The 26,850-nt window shown below is 40.8% G+C and overlaps 1 long non-coding RNA gene across 1 annotated transcript; it reads left to right on the top strand.

Annotated features, from left to right (window-relative positions):
* The first annotated feature begins 3,618 nt into the window (after positions 1 to 3,618).
* Positions 3,619 to 23,725, top strand: LOC123285859 (uncharacterized). Its single transcript, XR_006527885.2, has 7 exons — positions 3,619 to 3,819; positions 4,324 to 4,933; positions 7,379 to 7,599; positions 10,615 to 10,678; positions 16,478 to 16,604; positions 17,790 to 17,980; positions 22,934 to 23,725. It is a non-coding gene; the product is annotated as an uncharacterized lncRNA (long non-coding RNA).
* Positions 23,726 to 26,850: the final 3,125 nt, after the last annotated feature.

Genomic DNA, 26,850 nt, shown 5'->3' with positions numbered 1-26,850 from the left:
GCATTGTAGAATCTCTCTTTACCCGTTGCTTCCCCGGGATGTCACATCAATCCCCTCTTTCCTTGGCAGCTTCCTCTCAGTTTCCTTAGGCTGGCTTCCTCCTGCTGGTGAGCGTGGGTCTTCCCTGAGGGTCTGTCCATGGTCCCCCTCTTTTTACATATTCTTTGGCCATCTCATTCATTCATTTTTCTTTTTAAGATTGACACCTGAGCTGACAATTGTTGCCAATCTTTTCTTTTTCTGCTTTTTCTCCCCAAATCTCCCCAGCACATAGATGTATATTTTAGTTGTGGGTCCCTCTAGTTGTGGCATGTGGGACGCCACCTCAGCATGGCCTGATGAGTGGTGGCTTGTCCGCACCCAGGATCCGAACTGGCAAAACACCAGGCCGCTGAAGCGGAGCGTGCGAATTTAATCACTCGGCCACGGGACCGGCCCCCCATTCATTTGGTTTTAATTATCTATTCTGTGCAAAGAAATCCCAGATGTGTATCGCTAGTCATTCCCATTTTCTAAGCTCAGTATTTGCATTTACAACTCACTGTTAGGTAACACAAACTACATGACCTATTAGCACTCCAGACATCATGCTTCAAGCCCAATTCACCTCCCTGTAAGACTCTCTGACCAATGCTTGATCCCATAGCCCATATTTATATTCTTACCACATGTCCCTCTCCAGGTTCAATTTCTCCTTGGTATACAGTTATGCTTGCTTAACGACAGGGATATGTTCTGAGAAAGGCATCATTAGGTGATTTCATGGTGGTGCAAACATCACAGAGTGTACGTGCACAAACATAGGTGGTACAGCCTACCACACACCCAGGCTGTGCAGTACTAATCTGATGGGACCTCCATCATATATGCAGTTCAGCATTGACGGAAACATCATTGTGCTGCGCACGACGGTGTAATTTCTCTCTAGCCATATCACCGGCCTGGGAAGCTCACTAAATATTTGTCAGAATGAATTGAAAATCATAACTATGTCCATTGCTACTCATGTAATGAAGTGAATTCATAACTGATTGCAAAGCTGATCTTCATTTGCATGTAGGCTGTGTTCTCCAAAGACGCAGCCTCGGTGTAAATGACCACGAAGAGCTGCTTTTAGCCTCAGCTCAGATCATCCGACGCGGAGTTTGCGTCTGAAAAAAATTTTTTTTTTTGTCCTGGAGTGAAGTGGACCTGTTCCTTTCCTTAAGTGACCTGTCTTAAAGGTGGACTCTGATGTCACAGTTGGGTTGTTTTTCCATGGGAATCTACAGAAAATATGTCAATTTCATGCATGCTATTTTCAGGTCTTTATAAACCGTGCGGCAGTGTTTATCAGATAGAAGGCAGTAAGAAACATACTTCTGCACAAATTTAGGGCTTTTCTTACCACGTAAGTATCTGGCAGCTTTACATAGTTTTTTTATGTTGGTATTTAGACATTTGTGTCATTTTGAAAAACAGTGTTTAGGCGTATGTTTTTAATTGCGCTGGGAAGCTTCCGCAGTGATTGCTTACAAAGGCACTTTGATGGAAAGTGTATGTGGTGACAATGCCTCTGCCAACAGCATCTTTCTGAAGAGGTGATAACTCACTCAATCGCTGACGCTCATCCTCATGATCATAGCAGACTGCGCTGCAATTTAAAAAACAGTGATTTCTATTTACGTGAACCTCTAACAGTATATTGGTATAAAATATTTGCTGCTCAAATAGTTCTCAGGCTCCTGGAGAAATTTCTTCAAAGGAGTTCTCGGTGCTTGTTTGCTGCTAAAGGTGAATAAATAGCCTTTCCTGAAATGGAACTTGAGAGAATCACAGGTCACTATTCCCAGGATCTTAGCTTTGTGTGTCTAAGGGTCTTAGGAAGGATGCAATATGTCTTGGGTGTTGTCAGTCCCCAGAGAGCCCTTCAGCTGTTGTAAATAAATAATGATGCTCCGATTATTGCCGCCATGAGGCAAGCTTCTCTCATGGCTTCCCTTTCCTCTGTACCAGCATGGAAAATTCAGGGGAATTTGATGAAGACATTCCTTGTCAAAGAAGACGCCCTAAGAAAAACTTCTGTGGCAGTTAATTGGAATGCAAATAGCATATTGTGTAACGGTATTCCCTTTGAATATTATGCATGATTTTGTAACTCACAGAATCTCTACGGTAGTTGTATGGGCTCAATGCCTGGTAGCTGGTAAAATTAGCCCATTACTGTGTACACACTAGCTGAGTTTGAAAGGCTGGTAGTCTGGCTTTCCCATCTCCTGGGACTGCCTCATTATATTTTGTGTGCTGCCAGATTCCAAGGTAAATAAATAAATAAGAAAGAAAGAAAAAGCAAAAGGAAGGGAAGGAAGAAAAGTGAGCTTTACCCTCTCATCTTTTATTCTTACAGTTTGCATTATCAATATGTAGTCTAAGGATCAGCAGACTATAACCTGGACCAAATCCAGCCCGCTGCATATAGGGTCTATAAGCTAAGAATGTTGTTTTACATTTTTAAATGATTGAAAAAAACAACAAGAAGATTTCATGAGCAGTGAAAATTATTAGCTTTTTAGATTTCAGTGTGCATAAATAAAGTTTTATTAGAACACAGCCACATCCATTCATTTACATTTCTCCTGTAGATGCTTTTACGCTACATTGACAGAGTTCAGTAGTTGACAGAGGGACGACTTAACCCACAAAGCCTAAAATATTTATTAGTTGGCCTTTTACAGAAAGACTTTACTGACTACTATTTGGTTTGATAATCATATAATTTTAGAGAAATTAAGGTTTCTTAAAGAAATTATTTTCTCATATGTAGGTATAATACAGGAATTCATAATATTACCCAAAATAAATATTTCCCCTTTAATCTCGAGTAAAAATTATCTCGTATTCTATTAAAACTTAAACTAGAAGCTAAGTTAGCTTAATTATTTTCTCATTCATTCCTGCTACTCCTCCCTCTGAAAAGGAACACAGATGGAAAAAATGTAAAATCAATGCTTTTTTTAAATTTGGTAGTATTTGTTGATGATTTGTAATTTTTTATTTTTTATTTTTTTTAGCTTTTAGTATTACGTCGAGGGTATTTTTATGTTCCTTACTCCTTTTTTTGTTAACCTTCAGGAAGGGCCATAAAACAGCAGGCCAGGGCTCCCATAGGATTGACATTTCCATTGTAACTTTGCCACCTACTGCTCTCGCCCAGGCCGTTTGTTCAAAGCCGACTGTATCACATAGTTCAGAGAGTTTTGTATGTTTTCCTTTTGCCTACGAAGTTACGAAAATATTTAAGTGTCTGGTTCAGGTTCAGACACATTCTGGCAAATTTATATTTTTAGCACTATCCATGCATCAGAATGACATGCGGTTTCTGATGAAAGAACCAGAGTATTCTTGTGAATGGACATTAGAAGCTTAGGATGATTTAAGGCCGTTATGATTTTTTAATGTAAGGTGGATACATGTGGTGCTCTGCCAAAATTCTTATGCAGCGTGTACTGTGCCATGCTTCTTAGCAGCTTCCGTCTAACTGGATGAGCACTAAGCTGGAATGTTGGCTCCAGGAAGCCTGTTGAACGTGTGGAGTTTTGAAGTGTGTGCCACATTTGTGACTAAAGCCTTAATGTGTTTGCCTGGCAGCGTCACAGGATAACTGTCTTCATAGTGACAGACGAGTTCCGGGGTCGCAGCTCCTGGAATGGCACACTTAATCAACTGCAGAGCCGAGCATTTCAATTTTTAAAGAACTCCCTAAAATATTCCACATAAAATCTGAAAGCCGGAGCGGAGCCCCGGAGCTCAGGACAGACTGCCGTCTGCTGGAAGTTGCGCGTGAGTATCGCTCTGAGGGTTGATGTCTAGACTCCCCTTCACTTAGGAGTAAGGAGCGAATCCCTTCGTGAGTCGCTGGTTTTTAACAAAACCATGGTTCACTGCTTTTCAAAACAGAAGCTGGGAACTTCTGAGAGTTTACCAAGGATTCTGCCGGGGTTTTCACAGCTGGAAATACTATGAGAAAGGGGTATGTGAAGAGAAAGGAAGGAAGATAACCCCTACAGTGGTGTTAACCCAGAGACACATGTTCTCATTAAAGTTTTACCTTAAAAAGACAATTCTTAAAAGAAATTCTTTTCCTTTAAGCTACTCTTCAGAGGTACATTCTTTTGAAGACAGCATAAAATCTTAGGTAATCTTTATACAAGCTTTAGTGTTGCTAGTTTGCCTGAGTTACCCATTTGTTTATTTAGTATTCTTACTATGCACATAAGTATACTTTTTCAGGTTTCTAAAATATGTCATTACTATTATAATGATGGTTATTCAATTTATTTACAGTGTTTACCTTCTGCCAGATATGTTATTGAATCTCGTCCAACCCTTGTAACTATCCTCTGAGGAATTGTGAGAATGTGGACTCCGTGGGGGCAAGAATATTTGTCTGATTTACTCATTGCTGCAGCCTCAGGACACAGAACAGTGCATCGCTGAAAGCTGTCACTCAACAGATGTTATTTGAATGAATGAGTAAATGAATCGTGCTTAACCTCCACCGTGTTGGGAGAAAAGCTCAGATCACTTAAGCCACACAGATATTTAGTACACGATACAAGAAGAGTATAAATTCTTTCTGTCTGTTTCGCATCCTGAGTATGTATCCTCTTCACATTACTACCTCATTCCCACCACCGCTTTATATTATTTTCCTTTAATGAAGTTAAGGTAATTTCATTTATATTGTCTCATTTTGCTATGGATTAAATGTTTCATCCACATATGTCAAGATGATATCGCTGATGTGTTGACATTCAACGTTAGCATCGGCATTGCTTTGTTTGAGTGACAGCACTTACTTTTGCCCATCCACGTGTTGTCACCAGGTCTTACCTGTGAACAAGATACATCCTACAAGGTGACAGACAAGACTTGGAACGGCCTGGATTTGTGTGTGAGTTAACTTACCTGTGCTAGAATGTAACCCATGAGTTTGGTATCTTTTTACGTCAGTTACCATATATTCAGCAATGAAGGAGGTACTATTTTGGGGAGAGGAGAAGATGCCAAAATGGGGCAGGACTTCACCTTCCTTTTGGATGTATTACTAAATCTTGTTGCTTTTCAAAATTCATTTTACAACGGGACTTATAGCTGTGTTCAAAACGTCTTACACACTCACCAAAACACATATAAATCTCTTTGGTGTGCTTCTATTTACTTAACTAAAATGGATTCTGTATATTCGGTGCTCTATTTGGAGCATTTCAGAACAAGTGCCTCCCGGCAGGAGAGACGGCAGCAACTTGCTCTGTGCCACGGGCTCTTTTACTGTTGAATCACTGATATTTTCCTGGATGACTTGAAAACAACTGCCGTCAAACCTCACCCCTTTATGTTGCCTTCATTTAACCCTTGACTCTTATATGAGTGTAAGAAAATGTTCTAGCTTAATGACATTGATTCATGAAATCTTTCGCGTGTGTGTTAAGAAATAATCACACGATGTTCGTGTTATTGATGTACTGCCAAGTTTCCCTGAGGCAGACTTGGCAACCTTTGTCTCCAGGAGAAGAATTCACAGCCTACTCCTCAGCCAGGCCAGGCCTTTTCTATGTGACTGCGCAAAGGAGGTATACAGCTGGCTGTCAGTTGGAAAGGGGGATTTCTGGGAGCCGCCCCATGGCAGAGTGGTTAAGTTCTCGCACTTTGCTTCCATGGGCCCAGGGATTTGCAGGTTCGGATCCTAGGCACGGACCTAGCACTGCTCCTCAAGCCGTGCTGAGGCGGCATCCTACATAGCAGAACCAGAAGGACCTACAACTAGAAGGTACAACTGTGTATTGAGGGGCTTTGGGGAGAAGGAAGAAAAAAGAAGAAGATTGGCAACAGATGTTAGCTCAGGGCCAAGCTTAAAAAAACAAAAGAAAGGGGGATTTGTGGAAAGCCAGTTTTTAAATTTTTTTTCTTCTTTTTCTCCCGAAGTCCCCCCAGTACATATTTGTATATTTTAGTTGTGGGTCCTTCTAGCTGTGGCATGTGGGATGCCACCCCAGTGTGGCCTAATGAGCAGTGCCGTGTCTGTGCCCAGGATCTGAACCCATGAAATCCTGGGCCACCAAAGCGGAGTGCACGAACTTAACCACTCACCCACGGGACCAACCCTTTAAATATTTTTTATTGAACTGAGAAGAGTTCAAATTGTAGAAAATGGAAAGAAATGTTTCATTTTAGAGTATGAAATGTAAAGTAAATTGAAACAAAAAGATTTGAAACTGGGTATTCGGAGGTGAGTCTGTGGCATGGAGTCATGCATGTTTCACTTAGCTGTATGCTGATTTTCCTCTTCCACTGACGATGTAGATAGAACGATTATGTCCTAACCCTCAGAACCGGTGGATATGTCACCTTACAGGGCAGAGGAGCTTTGCAGATATGATTAATGTTATAGATTTGGAGAGGAGGAGATTTTCCTGAATCGTCTGGGTGCGCCCAATCTAATCACGTGACTTCTTGAAAGCAGAAGACCTTTCCACAAAATTGGTGATAATTTGTTCTAGCAGCAATACAGAAATTAATACAACTGAGTTTTGTATTCTAGCTTAATTGAAAAACTGGAATAAAACTATTTGATTTTCCTCTTAAGAATTTCTAAAATAAAGAATAACCAATTTAGATGTTTTAAAACTCTAGCAAAGCCCTTACAGACTGATGCAAAAAGATAGCATGCTATGTTCTATAGCTCTTTCTCAACGAGTAGAGATGAACATAGTAAAACATTACAACGATGTTATTTATTCACTCAGTAGAAATTACTGAGCCTGTTGCATGTCAGGGCTTATGATGTATAAAGAAGAATAGCGACAAGCACTTTCCTTTAAGCAGCTTGTGGCCCAATGGAGGAGGCAATTCTATCCAAGTCAGTCAATATTATTGAGCATCTATTATGTGGCAGGCATCTTACAGGTGCTTGGGATACATCAGTGAACCAAAGACACTAAGAGCTCTGCCCTGGAGGAGCTTACATTCTACTGGAAGAGAAAATGACCATAATAAAGAAGAAAATCATATAACCTGTTTGAAGTTGATAAGTGCTATGAAAAAAAAGGCAAAGCCAGTGAAAGGAGATTTGTGGTCAGGACTTGCCTCATAGAGAAGGTTAAAGTTGATCAGTGCAGATTTGGAAGAGTAAGGGAATTACTCAAGGAGCTATCGGGGGAAAGAGCACTGTAAACTCGTCGTGGAGAGCAGTGCATTATGGTTTATAACATAAGGATCTGTAGTGTCCAGGAAGGGAGTGATGGCTGATACGCTTTGGAGATAGTTTTCTATTGCTGCATATCAAATTACCACAAAATTAGCGCCTTAAAACTACTCATGTTTGTTATCTATCTCACAGTTTTTGTAGATGAACTCATAGCTGGGCTCTCCGCTCAAGGTCTCATGGGGCTGCAATCAGAGTGTGAGCCAGACTGCATTCCTTTCTGGAGTTCAAGGTCTCTTCCAAACTGACATCATTTGGAAAAATTAAGTTCTGATGCAGGAACGAGGCCACTGAGGTTCCCTGCCACATGCATCTCTTCAATGGCCATTCAATATATGGTTTTTCACTCCTTCAAGGTGAGCAGAATCTCTCCCTTCAATCTGATAAAATGGTGTCTCATACAATGTGGCATAGTCATGGGACTGACACTCCATCATCTCTGCATTATTCTGTTGGTTAGAAGCAAGTCACACGTTACGTTCCACCTGCACTCACGGGAAATTATATAAGGGTGGGACTCATGAGGGGTCCCCTTAGGGTGAGTCAGCCACTGCCCATGTACATTGTAGATCCAGCACTTTGGCAATGATGTGGAGGATACGATACAGACAGAAAAGAAGGCCAGTTAGGAGACTTTTTGGTTGTTAGAGGCAAGAAATAATGAGAGCCTAGATTAAGACAGGGGTTAGAAGTCAGAGGTTGAGAGGGGTTATCAAGTTCGAGAGATATTTAGGAAGAGGAAAGGACTTGATGATAACAAGTTGATTTGGAAAAGGTTGGAGGGTGAAAAATGTCTAGAGTGTTTTGTAGATTTGTGGCTTGGCAAATAGGTGGAAAGAAGTACCATTCACTGATCAAGGGAACATAGAGTCAGCAAGCAGATTTGGAGAGGGATGAATTCCTTTTTGAATGGCACACCTGTCCTTTCCTATCACCTGTTGTGCATCAGAGACTGAATTTCTCACCTAAGAGACATCATCTCCTTAGAAACTCAAGGCAACCCAATGAGAGAGAATCATTATCCTCGTTTCACAGTTTTGTAAACTGAGGTTTGAGAGGTTAAATGGCTTGCTTAGTGTAGCTGCCCCTGACACAGGAAGGGTTAATAATCACTGGAAAAAGCTTGCCAACAAACTGTGACCCGGAAGTGAGAAGGCCGGTTAGCCAGTGACGGGTAAGACCCCCGGTGGGGGGGGGCAACCTAAGCCAGGTGGCGGCCGCCCGGGGGGCACAGATGGAGAAACGGTATTGATATCGGGAGCAGGAGGGACCGTTGCCTAAGAGACCTTGCCTGCTCCAAGATAAAAATACAGGAGCACAGCAATAACATGATAATATCAAAACAGAGGCCAAGGGAGGGCTCCTTGAGAAATCACTAAGAATTCTTGGCTTTCGCTAATTACTTCATCCAGAACACCTGTGTATGTTTAACAGCTGTAAGCTATGTATATATTGAAACACTAGTTATAATAAACTCAGAGTGGCCATCAGCCCTCTCCACATCTATCCTGATGTGTACATTGGATTGCGACACCGACACAGAGTTGTGAAGCTGTTTGGAATAGTACATAATTAAATTCCAACCCAGGTCTGTCTCACACTGAGTTAAAGATTGGCAGACCATCCAGGTGATAAGTAAACGTGGGTGTTATTGTAGATACACTTCAGCAGAGAGGGCTATGCTAGAGATGTAGGTATGACAGTCATTAGCAGTGTAGGTGTTAGCTGAGTCCATGACAATCCTTGAGGTCACTCTAGGAGACCATGTAGATATGGATTTGGCTCTGGGGTGCTCAGGTAAGGGGTAGGAAAATCAAGAGTATTTGCCAAGATGATGGAGGAGTGATCGTGAAAGTAACAGGAGCATAAAGGGAAGGAGTATCCTGGTGGCCTTGAGAAAAGAGAGCAGCAGACAGGGAAGAGCAGTGGTCAAGACTGTCAGACGTGGCACAGTTAGGTCTCAGTGCCCCTGTAAGACACTGCTTTCCTCGTGGTCCTGTCGTCTTACAGACCCGTCAAGTTTGAGAGGAGAGTAACCATTCCAGGGGGAAAGAGTGAGAAGAACAGGAGGAAGTAGAAAGGATTCACGTGGGCAAGCAAACGGTGGGTTGAGAGCTGACCAGATGAAGACGGGAACGCTGCTTTCTTCACTCGAGCGTCCAGAAATGCAGGAAGATGTTCCAGGCTGGTTTCTATGTGAGGCTTAAACTTTGAAAACCTGCGCAGAACAGCCTATCTTATGATAAAAATGGTGCAGGCAAATAGGTTAAGTAGTGACCATAAAATTCATTAATCTCAGAGGAGTAATTCTTCCCCGAAACAATGCAGGGTTAATTAGAAAGAGTTAGTCCCAGGTTTGCATCTTTGGAAATTTAATTGTTGCATCCTGTGTAGGATCAGGAAAACCTTACATAGAAGGTACATCTGCATTATGCAAAGTAAGTCTATTTGTTTGAAATTGAAATGTAAATAAAAGATTCACAATATAATGCAGTCAGGGACACTAACACGTGATGTGTAAATTTTAGTAATTACAAATTCCTAAAACATTAATTTCAGTGATTCCTGAGACTCTATTTGAGTATTCGTTAGCTATATCACCAGGAAATAACTATAATAATCTGTATGTTGATGGGTTATCGCTTGCTCTGATACTAGATTATATTTTTTAACCCTCACAGAGGAAATTAGCTTCTAGAATCAAAATAAACAAACTTATTATATTGCAAACTTATTAGATACATTTTTGATACATTAGATACAGCAGATATTTTTCATGAGGACAGACACATTAGTTGAATAAATAATTAAGTGAAATGTTTAAAATGGCACATTTTGGTCTTTTCTGATTTTTTGGTAAGCCACAACTAAATCAAAACTTATAATTCAGTCGCTCCCTGTATAATTGCCAGTTTAGTAAAATCGTTGACCTTGACTTCTCTTTCAACTTTGCCCCAGAAGTCTACTTTTCAATTAACCTATCTAAATATAGAACTCCAGCTCCAGAACTTTCCACAGCAGGATGGATACAAGCATGTGTGTGTTTACCTATAAAATTCTAGACATACATATGCAGTGTGATATGGCAAATTAAAATTTCCAGAGACTTTCCTCGTAACAACCAGCTCTAATTTTGCTTGAGATTTTCCCCAAACCTTGTTAAATACAGAATAACGTGTTAGAGTAGTTATAAAAAGTTGTTTCGGGATGAATTCTAAGGTAGAATTAGGGAGCATGCTTGGACATTCAAAGGACCTAGGTTTAAATCCTGCCCTCTATCACTTATCAGTTTTATAACCTCGAGCAAATTATATAACATCTCCAAGTCTGCTTTCCTTAAACATACCTACTTTATGGACTTTATTCTACAGATTAAAGAGATGAGACAAGTAAAACCCTGAACGTACAGCTTAGGAATTAGTAAGCATTCAACAGGTATGTATACACGTGTGCATATATAGTAGATAAATATTTATTGAAATTGAGCATACATATCTATGAATATAAATGTATATTTGGGTGTATAAGTATATATATGCATTCATAAATAGTTTTGAATTCCTATTATGAATCCTGATACTACTCTATTCACGAGACATAAGTGGTCAACGGCACACACAGTGGTCTTTCCTTTCACAGAGTCATATTCTTGTGGGAGGAAACAGGCAATGAACTAGAGGTGTATAAATATTATACAGTATTACCTAAATTTGAGTACACACTCTATTAGGAAAAGTGGGGAGGAAAAAACTTTAATGACAGATCCTAGATGAATCTGCTGGTAATATATGGGAGGCATTTCTTTTGTTTGGAAGTTACAGATATAAGTAAGACACTGGTATATAAGCATAGTAAATAATTTATGTACCAGGCAAAGAGTGGGCATAAGGAAGGACAATTTCAGACCCTGGCGAGTAAAATTATCCTCTCTGAAGAGTTTACGAGGAAGGTTTGCGCAGGCTCTCTCCTTTCATCTTGAACAGCCTTGTCAGTTATGGAAGGCAAACGCTGTCTCCACATTTTATAGAGAAACAAAAAGGACCCCAGGAGCAGCTTTGCTCAGGTTTACACCACTTGCAAGCGTAAAACCAGAATGGGTAAGATGGAAGTAGAGAACATTATTGCAGGTTTGGGGAGTGGCTGTATTGTCTTTTTCAGTGACGATATAGGAACTGCCGTGAACTGGGCTGTTAATGAGCAATAGTCATTTACTCCTGAGAGCTGACTGCAGAAAGAACCGTCACAGAGCACAGCTACGCATCTACCGAGTGTTCAGCATGTGGAGGAGCACTGCTAATTGGTTGTGTCCTTTCCAGCGTAACTGCCGTTAGGCGGACTCAACAGCAGCCTCCTGAGTTAGTCACTTTAGGAGGTCTGCTTGTGCATATTACATTCTACTTTATCATTTTAGTTATAACTGGAACATGATGTCAATTTATGGCTTCACTTACTTATATCTCTTAAATTACTACTTCTTGATGCTCAAGTTACATACGATTTTTTTAAAAATCTAGAGAAGAAATGAACAAAAAAAGAGAGAAAAGCAATCCCACTTTTTATTCCCGTATGTGAAAACAAATGTGTTTCAGGAGGCAGAAGCCTTTGAATAGGAAAAAGTAATGCCCACACGTATATTGGGTAAAATGGCTCGCAAAACCTTGGTCACACTCCTGAAATTCACAGTGCTATTTCTGCAGGGAAACACAGAAATCTGCAAACCAAGTGCAGTAAATAAAGACCATAAATAGCCTCAAGTAAGTGCAGGTCAGGTTTTGTGACCAATTTAGCTCAAGTCAGGACAGGCTTTTCCACGAAAGGAATTTTTTAAAAAAGACTTTTGAAATGTAGAGGTGCAGATAGGAGATAAAGGGCCTGCATTAAAAGTAAAATGTGATCCCCTGCCCACAGAGAGGGGTTGTGCTTACATACTGATTGTTCGTTCACTCTGTAAGATGTCACAAATTGCTCTGCTGCCTTTTTTTTCTGGCGGGGGGATGTTTTATTTACTATCAGTTAAGATTCTCAGAAATGCCATTGTTTGTTTCTTTTTTCTTAAAGATGCATTGGTTTGCAAAACTGGAAAACCCAATGGTGCGTGGTTTCAGATGTGGTTTGACTGGGTCCTCAGCTTCTTTCTCTGGAGTCTCTGGCTCCATCCTCCTTAGCAGGGAGCAGGGATGGGCTTTGCCCTTAGTCAACTTGTCTCGTGTTTGCAAACAGCTGCAACAGTTCCAGAATGTGCCTGCAAGCCCATCAGCCTGATAGAAAGAGCGTCGTGTCTGAGTCTCTTTATTCTTCCCATAAACCCGAGTTTCCATCTTGTATTGTTTCCCTTCAGACTAAAAGACATCCTTTGGCATTTCTTTAAATGCAGAAGATCTTCAGGCAACAAATTTTCCCAGTTTTTATTTATCTAAAAAATGATTGATTTTGTTTTCATTTTTAAAAGAATATTTTCACTGGATATAGAATTCTGCGTTAGCTCTTTTCTCTTTCTTTCATTTAAAAAAAAATGTCATTCCATTATCTTCTGACCGCCATTGTTTCTAGTGAAAATTCAGCAATTATTATATTTCTTGTTCTCATGACAATATCTTCTTTCTCTGGCTGCTTTCAAACTTTTTTCCTATAACCTTTGTTTTCAGCAGTTTAAATATAATGTGCCTAGAGTGACTCTTTCCATATCTGCTCAGCTTGGGCCTCACTAAATTCCTAGATCTACAACATAATATTTTTCATCAAATTTGGAAAATCTTCAGCCCTTATTTCTTATATATTTTTTTCTTCCCCAGTCGCTCCTTATTTTTATCCTTCTCCAATCTCTCCCCATTCTCCTTTGTAATAATTACACATATATTAGACTATTTGATAATGTCACATATGCCCAAAAGACTGCTCACTTTCTTCAATCATTTTTTCTCGGTGTTCTTGCAACTGGATAATTTCTATTGATCTGATTTCAAGTTCATTGACTCTTTATTCTTTCAACCCCAATCTGCTATTAAAATCCATGGAGTTAATCTTTATTTCAGTTGTTGTACTTTAGTTCTAAAATATCCATTTGACTTTTTTATACTTTATTTCTTTGCTGAGTTTTTCTGTCTGTTCACTATCAAGACCATATCTTCCTTTCATTTCTGAATTTTCTTTTAATTTTTTGAACATACATGCAATAGCTATGACAGCTGCTTTAAAGTTGTTATTTGCTGAGTCTAATATCTGGATAATCTTAACTTCTTTCCTTCTTGGCTATTGACCACACACTCATTCATATTCTCTCTCTCTTCATATATAATAATTATTGTTGTTGTTGAATACTGGACGTTATAGACAATACCTTGGACTTACATTCTGTTATCTTCTCCTGAAGAGTGTTAATTCTTGTTATAGCAGGCAGTCAACTATTAGCTGATCACCTTGAATTTGTTTAGACTTGTTGCAACTCTGTTAAAATTTTTGTGCTCAAGGTAAGTCAGTCTAACTTAGAGGGACTCAAACTTCAGACTCTCTTCCTTGTATTTATTATTTGGTCTTCGGTATAAGTTTTGTTAGGCCTGAAGTAGGTCTTACTCTAGAATGTGGCACTTACTCTCGTAGGCTCAGCCTTTCATTCATCAGCTGGATGCCAGAAGTTTTGACAAGGTGTTAATGAGATCTGTCTACTCTGATAAGGCCAGAACTCCAACTTAACCCAGCATTGCTCTTCTTCAGAACCGCTGAAACTATCATTTATCTGTTCCATTCTCCCCATAGCAGCTGCAATCTGTTAAGCCTACAGTGCTCTCATCCTGCAAATTTATAGCCCAGGAATCAGCCACAAACTCACAGGGGATTTCTGTATGGACTTCTGGAACTCATCTTCTGGGCAGCTCCCTCTCTCTGATATCATGTGCCACAGAATTTATTTGCTTCAGCTGCCCCAAATTCTCATCTCTGCCTCTTCATCTTAGTGGGACCACCATGCACTACTTGGACACCAGCTCTCTGCACCTCCGTTGGGAAATTGTTCCCAGGCAGAAAGTGAAGTAATCACGAAGATTACCTTGTGACTTTCCCTTCTGTCAGTCTTGTGCTGTCTGTTATCCATCACCTAGAAAGAATTGCCTCCTACGGTTTGTCCAGTTTTATAGTTGTTTCCTGCAGGACCGCTGTTCTCTTATCAGTTACTCCATCATGGCCAACTGCCATGTGGCCCTCCAGAAAGATTTTTCTGATTGCATTTCTACCAAAAGTGTTCGAAAACACCCACTTCCTTATATCGGCAATGAGACCTCTAGGTTTTGTCATTATTTTAATATTTGCAGGTTAAGTGGATTTTTTGTAATTTAATATATATGCACTTTTTAAAATACACACATCTTTATATATATATGCGTGTATACACTTTTACTCACAAACCACATACATACACTTTTATTTTCAAAATATGTGAGACTTTTATTATAATTTTGCTTAGGGACTCTCCCAGAGTATTTTAGTACATTCCAAATACATCATTAATTTTATATATTAGTAGAAAATGTTATTTTAGCTAAATTTAGACCTAAATAAGATTAAAAATTAACAGATATATAGAAAAACTAATTTAGTAGCTTCTTCCTTGACAAATACAGACAACTACCAAGCAATGAAATAGGCTAGAATGAATTGTATTATTCATCTTCTGTGATTCTCAAATGTTTGAGCATATATATATTTTTCTTCCGTAAAGCTTATTTAAAATTAGCACTTCTAAAAATTATGTCTCTGGTCTCATGGGACCCAATATCTAAATTTTTAGTAAATTCCCTAGGGGACTTTGAGAGAGGTGGTCTGAACACAACACTTTGAAAAAATACTTGTATAATGGAACTTTGTCTCTAAAAAAACATGGATGGGGCCCACCTGGTGGCACAGTGTTTAAGTGTACATGTTCCACTTTGGCAGCCCGGGATTTACCAGTTCGGAACCCCGGTGCAGACATGGCACAGCTTGGCAAGCCATGCTGTGGTAGACGTCCCACATATAAAATAGAGGAAGATGGGCATGGATGTTAGCTCAGGGCCAGTCTTCGTCTGCAAAAAGAGGAGGATTGGCAGCAGATGTTAGCTCAGGGCTGATCTTCCTCAAAAAAAAAAAAAAAAACCATGGATGGTAGGTGCTTAGGAGTCAAATAAGGTTAATGGTATCAACAAGTAAACTTTAAAGTCGCTGAATACTATATTTTTCTTACAATGCAGATAAGCATTTTAACAATTCTGAAAGGTTCTGCAGCAAAGAGCAAAGAGTCCTGTTTGACTTAAGCCACTATCTATCTATAAATATAGATTTATATTGACCCTACACACTTTTTAACATCATCACCTTTTGGGAGATGCTGAATAGATAGTATTTGTTGATACTGCCCTTCCAAGGGCCTCCCCTCAAACAGAGGCACTCGAGATGCAACTGATGACCAACTGGGACTCTAACTGAGCCAAGGGCTAAAGCTGAAGGGGTCAACCTCACAACATTTAGATTACCTGTTGAAGGGTTATTGTATGGGAAGCTTGGCTAAATGTGAGAAACTGCTAACTAACCTAGCTTAGAAATATTTTATTTTTTTGATAGCAGGGGTCCATTCATGAATAGAATTGCCATCTCTTAAAAGCGTATTCACTAAACTACTAACAAAGATTTTATAAACTCATGATTCAGTTTTATTCTCTAATAAAAAAATTCTGTTAAAAGAATGTAGCAGCAGTCTGATAACCCAACAGAAAAAGAAATCTATTATAAATATGTATTTTAACTAACGTGAAATAAGGCAGCCAATTGGTAAGATCTAATTATAGAAACTAACAATGTAAGACGGCTAGTCACCCCTCATGTATCTATAAAGCTTTTATTTACCAAACAACTTTTGCAATTCTTTCTTTGAATTTGAAATATGTTTCTTTGTTTTTTTGTGGGGGGTTTTTTTGCTGGGAAAGATTTTCCCTGTGATAACACCTGTTGCTAATCCTCCTCTATTTTTTATGTGAGCCACCACCACATCCTGGCCACTGATAGATGAATGATGTAGGTTCACACCTGGGAACGGAACCTGGGCCGCCAAAGCGAAGCATGCTGAACTTTACCAAAAGGCTGCTGTGGTTGGCCCTCTGTTTCCGTGTTTTAATAAGCAAATTAGCTCAGAAAATTATAATAAAGGAAGACTCATCATTTAACACATATAGTGATTTTATCTTTTATAATACTAATTTTAATTAATAGATACAAGTACGAATTTTCCTGCAGTAATTTGCCTGTGAAGTCGTGCACGGAGTTGCTTATGCTGACATCTAGGGAGGCTGTGATGAAGACAGAGAAAAGGGAGGAAACAGTTGAGTAGAGGACATTGGTGAGTAGGGATCTGTATGTTTGTCTTTACTAATTTGAATAAGGTGACTCCTTAGCTGGTACGAATTGCCATTATTTCACCAACATCCAGAATCGGGCTGGTGACATAATTTGCAAGGCCTGGTGAAAAATGAAAATTCAGGGTCCCTTGTTCAAAATTATTAAGAATTTCAAGGAGGTGACTGCAGAGCATTAACCCAGAACATTTTTAGAGTTAGCACCAGGAGGAAGGGACTGACCAGGTCAGACAGGAGGCAGAGTTCTTCCAACCCCCAAGGCAGCCAGAAGCCCAGGGCACGCAGGCAGTTTGGCAGAGCAATTTCCAGGGAAAACGTCTAGGACTGTGGTTTCCATAAGACTCAGCAGGTGGATAAACAGATGACTGTTGGAAAGCCCTGCTGGGGAGTGAGCTGTGCTCCCTCGCTTGAGTGAGAAGCCGACACTTGCTGTGCTGTGAATGCGAGCTCTTCTCCTCTCTGGAGATGGTGGAAAGGTTTCAGGGTAATGTTGTTATGCTCCTCCATATTGGGGAAAAAAAAATATATATATATATATATATATGTATATATATAAATAAACTCTATAAGCCAGGAAAGAAGCTCGTCTGGGGAATTTTCTTTAAAGATTCAATGAAACAAGAGAAACATAAAATCACTAAAGCGAGTTAGTGATAAGATAGTGTGTTGTCTTTGTGTATAGGTTCACTTTGTACAAATTGCTTGGAAGACTGTCTGGCTGGATTCACACCACATGCTAATTTAATGTCTTCTAAGTATTCCTATTATCTGTATCTTGCAGACGAGAAAATTAAGATTCAGAAAGAAATGGTGACTCCAGTAATGTCAAAAGCTTAGTAAGTGGTCAGGCTACAACTAAAAAGTGACTTACACTTACTGAGGGTATGCTGTGTGCCAGCCATCATGCTAAGCAGTTTTCACGTATTATTCGTTTAGTTGTTATTAGTCAGAACTCTTTCAACCGAAAGTGACCACACTCCTTACTCAAACTAGTTAAAACAGAATAACGGGTTTTTTTGTGTTCAACTGGGAAATCCAGGAGGCAGCCTCAGACATAGCTGCATTTTGTGTTAAAATGATGTTGTCAGGAACTTATCTCAGCATCTTTCCCTTCTGCTTTCCTCTGTGTTGTTTATTCTCTAATGGAGTCTCTCCTGCATGAATCACAGGGCAAAGGGATGCTCTTATCGGACCCACCTAAATCCTGTGCATCTCCCTGGAGCTGGAAGAGAGAGACACCAGTCCTTAACCCTGTGGACCGAGAGTGAGAGAGATGTTGTTTCTAAATGATGCCTCAGGTGTTGTTATCAGAAGAAGGGGAAGCGATTCTGGCCTTAATGACAGATGTCCATCACAAAAGGTATAATTATTGTTTCCATTTTACACATAAGCAAACTGAGGCTTAAGGAAAAAGGAAGATACTCTGCTTCACTGTAACTATACTGTAGGCCTGGTGCTTTTCCCAAGAAAATAAAAGCGGTATCTCAATTCTGCAGAACAATAAAATGGATTTATAGTTGTGAGTGCATTCCAGGAATGCCATTCTCACTACTCCTAAAAGGAAGACATTTGATAACTATGCTATAATCACCTTCAAACTAAAGGGTACAGAGATGGCTTTATGGAGACATAAATAATTGAGAGTTTTATGGACATTCTGGAATATATATCTTGCGATGACTAACATTTTAACGGGAACGCATTACTCAAAAAACCATAAACTCTAGTCTCTGAACTCTTGAGTGTTGTGCCTACTTGTCTTTGCATCCATTCTGGATGTACTGCCCGACGCACTGAAGGTCCTCAATAATTCCTTGTAGAATCAACGAGTGACAATGGATGGAAGGCAACCCCGTCTACTTATTTACTAAGTAGCGAATGATACAGCCCAAGAACACCTCAGGAGTATTTCTCATATAGGAAACTGAAGGATTTGTGAATATGTTTTGAAAAGAAAGCTATAGGTGTCTGCCATGACTGCATTTTGAGAGAAACTGTCCCATTAACATGTGCCTCCTTTGGGAGCAGCCATGGGTGGTTCCATAAATCTTGGCTCTTTCCCAGTGCCACAACTGACTGAAACAACACCTACACATTTGACAGCTGATCTGTCCACTAAGTATTGGTTTATAATATGACTTAGTGGTGATTAAATTGGACCAAATTAAGGCTCCAGAGTGGAGCCTCATAAATGGTGTGCACTCGAGTTGGGATGTTTGTTTCTGAGGCCCCAAGTACTGGAGATCCTGACCTAAGTTATGGATCAACTGCTAGAACTATTGAAAAAGTCCCATCTCGGGGAGGTCTTGCATTGTGGTAAACAAGTGCATAAGCATGTATAATTCTGAGCCCTACATTTTAAATGGGATGACACTAAATTACCAGATGTTCAGAGAAAGGCGGGCAAAATGGTTTGGTTTTGACTTTGCCTAAGGTGTGCTCATGTTTAGACCAGAGAAGGAGAGTATGGAGGGTACAAAGGTAAACTTGGAGAAATGTGAGAAAAGATTGAGTGGATTCTCAGTAGCTGTAGAAGAAAGGCTAATAAATTAGAGAAATAGGAGGTAGATGTGTCTGCATCCAATTAAAAAATAAATTTCCCAACCTTTTGCTGACCTGTGAGAGAGTGATCTTGGATAATGGAACTTGAGTGATTCGATATTGTAGATAAGATTTCACTGGATTATTAGAGATTCTTCAATTTAAAGAATGTATTATTGCCCAGTTGTAGAGAAGCTTTTTCTTTTTTTTTGAAAACTAGGCTAATTATCAGAGGTGGAGTTACTGTAAAATTTAGAGTCCCTCATTTGTAGTTGTTTGGGAAAGGCCCAAACAATTCTGTTTTTGTATTTTTGTGTTGTTTTACTTAAAGAAACCCCCCCCAGATTACATAAGTTTAAGGTCTCATAAAACCTAAAATAATAATTGTTAGTAGTGATGATTCACAATGCTACAAGGATTTAAGGCTATTCCATTCACATTTGATTGCACAAATTTGAATTCCTGTTCTCATTTATGCATATAAAAACTTTAATATGTGGAATTCTGATAAGAACAAATATGTTCATTTGTGATACACTGATGAAAACTGAACCATTGTAATGAAGGGCTCTGTAGAAATGCTAGCTCACAAGGCACCAATACAAGGAAAGGAATTAAAATGTATATTTATTTTCTTGAAAGTCAGATTTAAATAATACATTTTATCATAGAACCAGGCACATTGTAAGCATCCAATAAATATTTGTTTCTCCAGTGAAGATCTTGCGTTTCTATGATTTTATTTAAAATTGATTTTCAGGTAGAAACATTACCAATACTTAAATTTACTTGTATTTTTGCAAGAGGTTCAGATGAGTTAACATTCAGTTTTATCTTGTAGAAAAATATGTTTTTACCTTTAATTGTCTTAAAATAAAATGGAGGGGTGGGCCCAGTGGCGTAGTGGTTAAATTCGTGCGCTCTGCTTCAGCAGCCTGGGGTTCACAGGTTCACATCCTGGGCACGGACCTGGCACCACTCGTCAAGCCATGCTGTGGAGGCATCCCACATATGAAATAGAGGAAGATTGGCACAGTTGTTCGCTCAGGGCCAATATTCCTCATAATTAATTAATTAATTAATTAAAATGGAAAGCCACTCATCAACAGTAAAACCAAAAATAACTAAAATAAGAAGACAAGCAATTGATGCAAATGGTATTCTAGCTTTTATTGCAAATGAGTGAACAGCACATTTTGCACTCTCCTTTCATTAGCCCATTTTATAGCTGCTCTTTCTGTAATAATTTTATAAATAGCACGAATAGAGTATTTTGCTGTGGGTTCTTTCAGAAGAAATGATGATTTACGTAAAATATTGCTCTCATAGTAAGTTCAACCATTAGGTGAAAAAGGAGCCAGTGGTCTCATTTGAGAATACTTAATTAATTCTTGTCAGAGCTGGTGGTTTCACCTTCGGGAGCCTCTGTAATGGAGATCCCCTCTCATGCGGCTTTGTGTTGGACTGTGCTTGTACACGGTGTCTGCTCAGGGAAGAGGTCATTGCTGTCGTGGAAAATGGCTGCCATCCTCACAAGCTGCAGCAGGAGCCATAAAACTCTTGTGACTTCTTTAAGAAGGGAAAAGAGTCTGACCTTTCTGATGAAATGACCTAACTCAAAGTGTGTATCCTTCGCACACACACACAACGCTGCACAAATCCTGGCCTTGCTGGTACCACGTCAAGGCTTTTATTTTAGGTTTGTTGGTATACTCTATTCCCCCAGAAGTTTCCACTGCTCGTTGTGATGAATCGTCAGCAGAAATTGGGGAACGCCTCCAGCCACACTCATCCACTTTCAACTGTGGCACGGCTCTGCACTGCATCCTCGTATATTTTTTAATTTCCACTTTATACTTGCGTTACTTATCTTCCAAGAAAATAGCACAAATTGTTCCCATGGCTGATGCTAAGGAAACTGATCAGTGAAATAGAGAAATTTCAAATCTTTTAATTACACGTAGAGCCTGCACAGCTTTGGGATTGCTATTCAGTGTGGCTTAGCAAGTGAATTTTAAGTTATGGAGTGTAGTTTGGAACTTGTAAGATCAGATGCTCAAATGCCGTACTCTTACAAGATGCAGAGATTGCTCTGGCAAAATCTCTAAGTCTTGTTCTTCTGTATAGATATTTTTTTATTGTCATTTAGTAGGTTTTTATTTTTTAGTTGGTAACATTTTAAAGTTGAGTTTATTTTTTATTAAGAATTATTTTGAGTCTTTCAATTAGGTTCGTAAAATATAAACAGGAAATGAGATCTTTTATATCAGAGTAACTTTGCCTGTGGAATAGAGGGCAGTTTAAGATTCGTGGTATTCATCACTAAATGCTTCCTAGTTGTAAAGTCCTGTACAATTTGGTTCAAGTTAACTCTTCTGACTGACATTTTGTAACAGAATTAAAAAATGTTACAGCTTGTTGATGGCAATTCACCTTTCCAAATTACAAATTCACAGTTACATGCTCACACTTTAAAAGAGTAATGCCTTGATAGTCATGATGCAGTTCATGAATTATTTTAACAGACAACATATTTTGGTGAGAAATCTATTTTTACTTTATCAAATCACTCACAGACTTGCTTTAACTCCACATTGCTTAAACCTCAAGTAGTTTCTTTTAAACCCAAAATTTATGTGATTGGTAGAGTGGTAAATTATATGCTTAGAAAATGCTTACGTGACATATGAAATTATCTTAATTAAAAATATCACTCATAAATAACATTTTCTGTATGTATTATATTTATCTGAGCATCTGTTTTTGGCAATCTGTAGTTGGGAAATGTAAGTGAATTTTTTTTCTGCTTCAGTTTATTTGGCCCACCTATTTTCAAATTTTCCCCTATATTTTAAGAATATCCAAAGAAACATTCGCAAGTAATAAAGAAAATTGTGAAAACAGAATTCTTCTGTGAATAGATGTCCACATCTGAAATAAAACCACAGCAATGTTGCGGCTTTGAAAATTATTTTGAATTGTGAATGAAACATTTTATTGTGTCTAAACTCTCTTACAGTTACAGATCAAATGTCAATTTCTAGTACTAGTGATTTATAATACAATTATTATAAAAATTAATTCCTAGTGAGGCCGGCCCAGTGGCATAGTGGTTAAGTTTGTGCCCTCCACTTCAGTGGCCTGGGGTTCACGGGTTCGGATCCCGAGCGCAGACCTACACACCACTCATCAAGCCATACTGAGGTGGCATCCCACGTACAAAATAGAGGAAGACTGGCACAGATGTTAGCCCAGGGCCAATCTTCCTCATCAAAAAAATAATAAATTAATTAATTCCTAGTAATCTTTTTCTCAAATAATCACATCACTATGTTAACAAAAATATGGGAATGTCATTTTATAATGTCGATTTGTGGGAGTAAGTAATATTCTTAAGGACCAAACAAAGTTCTGTAGTAATATTTTGGAAATACACACCACTTGGTTCAAAAACAGAACTTTTGACTTCATAAGATATTTGGACAATTTTTCTCCTTTCATAGTAGTGACTACACCAAATACATGCAAAATATAAAATATTCACATTAGTTCCTTTTGACTTATACATAATGTCAATTTAAACATACGAGATTTGGAGTGAAATCAGTGTATTGCAAATGCTAATTGCGCCATATATGCAATATATTTTTGATAACTAAGTATTTGCATAAGGAATATTCTAAATTCTAAGCCAGTAGTCTTATGGCTAAATGTCTTTCTTTCCTTTAAAAAAAAACATCGGAACATCTTGTTGTCTCTTTCTTGGCTTCAGATCGGGGTTCCGTGCAGACAGTGGTGGTTCTTCCTAAGAACAGCTGCACCAGAGGTGAGCTCCTTCTGGAGGAGCTGGAGTCTTCAAGGTTGGAGCATCTCCTGTTAGTCTCAGAACATGCATGACGAATGGATTCTTTAATCTGACAGCCACTTGGGAGAAAAAAATACTTGATCAAAGATCAAATAAATGAATGTTATCAATTTTTGAGGGTAGGAAACAACAAAAGTGAAAAACATGGAAGAAGTATTTTTCTGAAGTATTTTTTACATTTCAAGTTATCTCAAGGGGCCGGCCCCGTGGCTGAGTGGTTAAGTTCACGTGCTCTGCTTTGGCGGCCCAGGGTTTCACCGGTTCGAATCCTGGGCACAGACATGGCACCACTCATCAAGCCATGCTGAGGTGGCGTCCCACATACCACAACTAGAAGGACCCACAACTAAAAATACACAACTATGTACTGGGGGGGCTTTGGGGAGAAAAAGAAAAAAAAATAAAATCTTTAAAAAAAAGTTATCTTAACATAAAAGGGTTAGTTTTTTCAGCTACCATCACAACTTGACAAATTTTGGTTATCATTATTTTTTAAGAAATGAGTTCTTGTGGGCAAGGTCTGGAAGATTTATCCTTTGCTGCACAAGCCACTGAAACCCAAATGCTTTCACATTATTGATTGTTACGTAAACTTTCTCATATTTTTTTAGCCAGGAATTTCAGAGTAAAGGGTTTTGTTTCCTCTGTTTTATTGCTTTCAATTCAAATGTCACTCTAGTTAAGTAAAACAAATGTTGTCTCTTTACCACTCAAAACTTCATGTTCTGTGTGAACTTGAGATTTCATGGTCTTATTCTCTGTCCTTGAATTTGGGACGAAAAGAAGGAAAAAAGAAAAAACCAAACACAACAGAAAAAAGCAGGCAGGGGAACTTCAGTGCTGTGAGCTTGCTGCTCAAGGCAGAGCACCCGTTCTTTGCAGATCCGAGAGCCCGAGAGCAGGTCTGCGGGTCCTGCACACCTTTCTCTCCTTGAGGGCTGCGTTGGCACAGTTCGGGTGCTCTCCCTCCTCCGCGTTTGGAAGGATGGGGAAAGCACAGCCAGAGGAGCTGTTAGCATCGCAAAGAAACTTGGGCGTGTAATCAATCTACTGCAGACTCTTATTTTCTTTAACTAAGAAACAGTGGCCCGTGGACACCATGAGACCAGGGTCAGTGTATAACTGAGTGAGAGCAGCATCTAGAGCCCAGGAAAGGACTGTTGTCAGCTCAGTGAGGTGCTTTGCTTACTTGAGTGGACTCGGAGTGTATTGAGTCATTAATATCCATTCCCACAGTCACCAAAAATATTGAATGTCTAAGCATATAAGTGATCAAGATGCAATGCCATTAGATTATGCTAATAAATTTTAAATGTGAAGAAATATAAAAAAAGAAATCAAATCTAATACAAAATCTGACGAACTCTGGCAAATGTCCCAATGTTATTAAATTTACAATTTTTAGTGCTAGACTCACCTTGTATAAGGTTCTTTCTGATTGGTGCATTAAAATTGTGCTAAAAAATGTTAACTATGGGGCCAGCCTGGTGGTGTAGTGGTTGGGTTCCCATGCTCTACTTTGGCAGCTCAGGCTTCATGGTTTTGGATCCTTGATACAGACCTATGCACCGTTCATCAAGCCGTGCTGTGGTGGTGTCCCACATACACAGATGTCAGGTCAGGGCCAATCTTCCTCAAGCAAAAAGAGGAAGAGCATCTAGAGTCTGGACCTGGCCTTGGGCAGCCACTCCTGAACCCACCCCTGGCCAAGCATCTGAAACCAAGAGCCTCAACCCAGGGCCCAGGGGCCAATCTAGATTTTGACAGTTAATTCTAACATTTAAAAACTGGAAGATTACAGATGAAATTCCAGGGATCTAGCTTTTTCGGTATGAAATGAGAAGATCTGGCCCCCGTGACAGTTCCTCAAGGCAACACTCTCCGGGGCTGAGCTGGAGCTGCTGTCTGGACGGAGCTTGTGTCCCCAGCTTGAGACAGTCCTCACTGCTCCCTAAGCTTCCCCCTGGCCCAGGCCCTCCCCTAATCTCTCTGGGCCTGACCCCTGGAGGCAACTGAGTCTGCAATCCTCCTTTAGCCCCGGGGAGCTTCACTTTGTCACCTGGGACATGAGGACACAGCAGTGTCCAGCCTGGGCAGGCGGGTTAGAGGGACTGGGAATGCAGCCCTCAGAGCAGGGCTCATCACGTGCCCCCCGACAGCAGCCAAGGAGGGGTATGGGTGGGCGAGGCCCAGGACCAGGGGCTCTGAAAGTGTCCCTAAGGAATGCTATGTCCTCTGACTCCAAAGCTGCACCCTCACCTCCTGCTCGTCTCCCCTCCCTCGTGCATCCAGGCACCCCACAGACCCCGGGTCTGCTGGGGGCCATGACCCCAGGGTCAGCGCCAAGGGCACCAGCAACAGGCACCCGTCCAACACGCCACCTCCAGCAGCTCATGGAGCATAGTGCTGCTGTGAGGTGGCCACTGCCAGACCTTTCAGAGTGAGAAGCTGAGCCTCCAAAGGGACAAGGGACGTGTCACACAGGTCACACAGACTTAGAAGGCTTAGAAGCTGGGTCTGCTGGTCTCTCTGTAAGGAGATAGGCCAGCCTCAGGTAATGACAATCAGGTGACCTAAGCACAGAGCTGTCTGCATGTGTCACGGTGGGGCTGGGGTAGTGGACAGGTGGGCTCAGGAACAAATGCCCAGAAGGGCAGAGTCCTGCAGGGCGAGGGCACTGCTGTCTGGAGAGCAGAGGAAAGGCGCTCCTGCTGGTGGACCAGCTTGTGCAAAGGGCTGGAGGTGCTGCAGCGTGAGATACACAGCTTGGATGTGACAGAGGGGCACACTGGAAGGCACCGCTCTCACGGGTGGAAGCCCCTGGACTCCCCCTCCTCCTGGCTTGGCCCCAGCCCTGGCAGCTGTGCCTCATCCATCTCTCTGTGTCTCCTCCTGCCGCCCTGAGGCCCAGCCCCAGAGCTGGCTCCTCACATCCTGCACTTCCCACATTGTCCTGTCTCGGCCCAGACACAGCAGATGGATTCCCTCCCAGGAAGCGATAATTAAGTTTCTCCTTACTGAGGGATACCCTCATGCCATGTCTTCAAAGTTTAAAAAAAAAAATTGAAAAAAGATCCAGTGAGAGAAGGCCCCTCAGTTCCTGGTAATGAGGAGCCCTGGACCGGAAGGGAGAGAGGGCGGGGGTTACCTTGACCCCCATGCTGCCCTGGGTAATCCTTTCCTCTATCCAGGGTGTAACCAACATCACATGTTTCGGAGCCCCTTGTGCACCTGGCCTGGAGCCCTCCCAGAGCTCCCGGGCTGGAGAGGTCATCAGAGTGGGATCACAGCACTGGGGGGCCCAGGGGAGGCCAGAGGGGGCTGCAGGAGGGCGTGGGGATCAAGAACGGCTTCATGGAGGAGGTGACGTCTTAGCTGGGCCTCCAAGCACGAGCCGTCATCTAGCCAGGGCCTTGCACCGAGCAGGCACCAAATCCATCATGAGCGACTGAGTGAGGGAACGAATGAAGGGCATCCACCTAAGAGACAGCAGGAGGGGCAGCGGCCCACGCTGAGGCTGAGACCCAGGGCACCCTGGGGAACATGGGAGGGACTGCCGGGGGGTGCCCACCGCGTCCCCTTTATGGCCATCCTGCCGCCACAGCAGCTGGGCTCTGGCCGCTGGGCAGCCCCTGTCTGCCCTCTGCTCTGGGATACTGCTTATCTTTCCCAGCCACACCCACCTGTGTCACCTCCATGTCCCTGTGTGTAGTGTTCTAGCCTCCTGGGGGTTTGTGAAGAGGGGGAGGTGAGTGTGCAGACCAAGGCTGAGGACGGCAGGGAGTGGAGATCCCGAGGCGTTGGACGCAAGGGGTGGGACGCAC

Source organism: Equus asinus, chromosome 1 (genome assembly GCF_041296235.1).
Source record: "Equus asinus isolate D_3611 breed Donkey chromosome 1, EquAss-T2T_v2, whole genome shotgun sequence".
NCBI classification, from domain to species: domain Eukaryota; kingdom Metazoa; phylum Chordata; class Mammalia; order Perissodactyla; family Equidae; genus Equus; species Equus asinus.
Note: the sequence above shows the minus strand (reverse complement) of the source record. Positions and strands in the feature narration are given on the sequence as shown.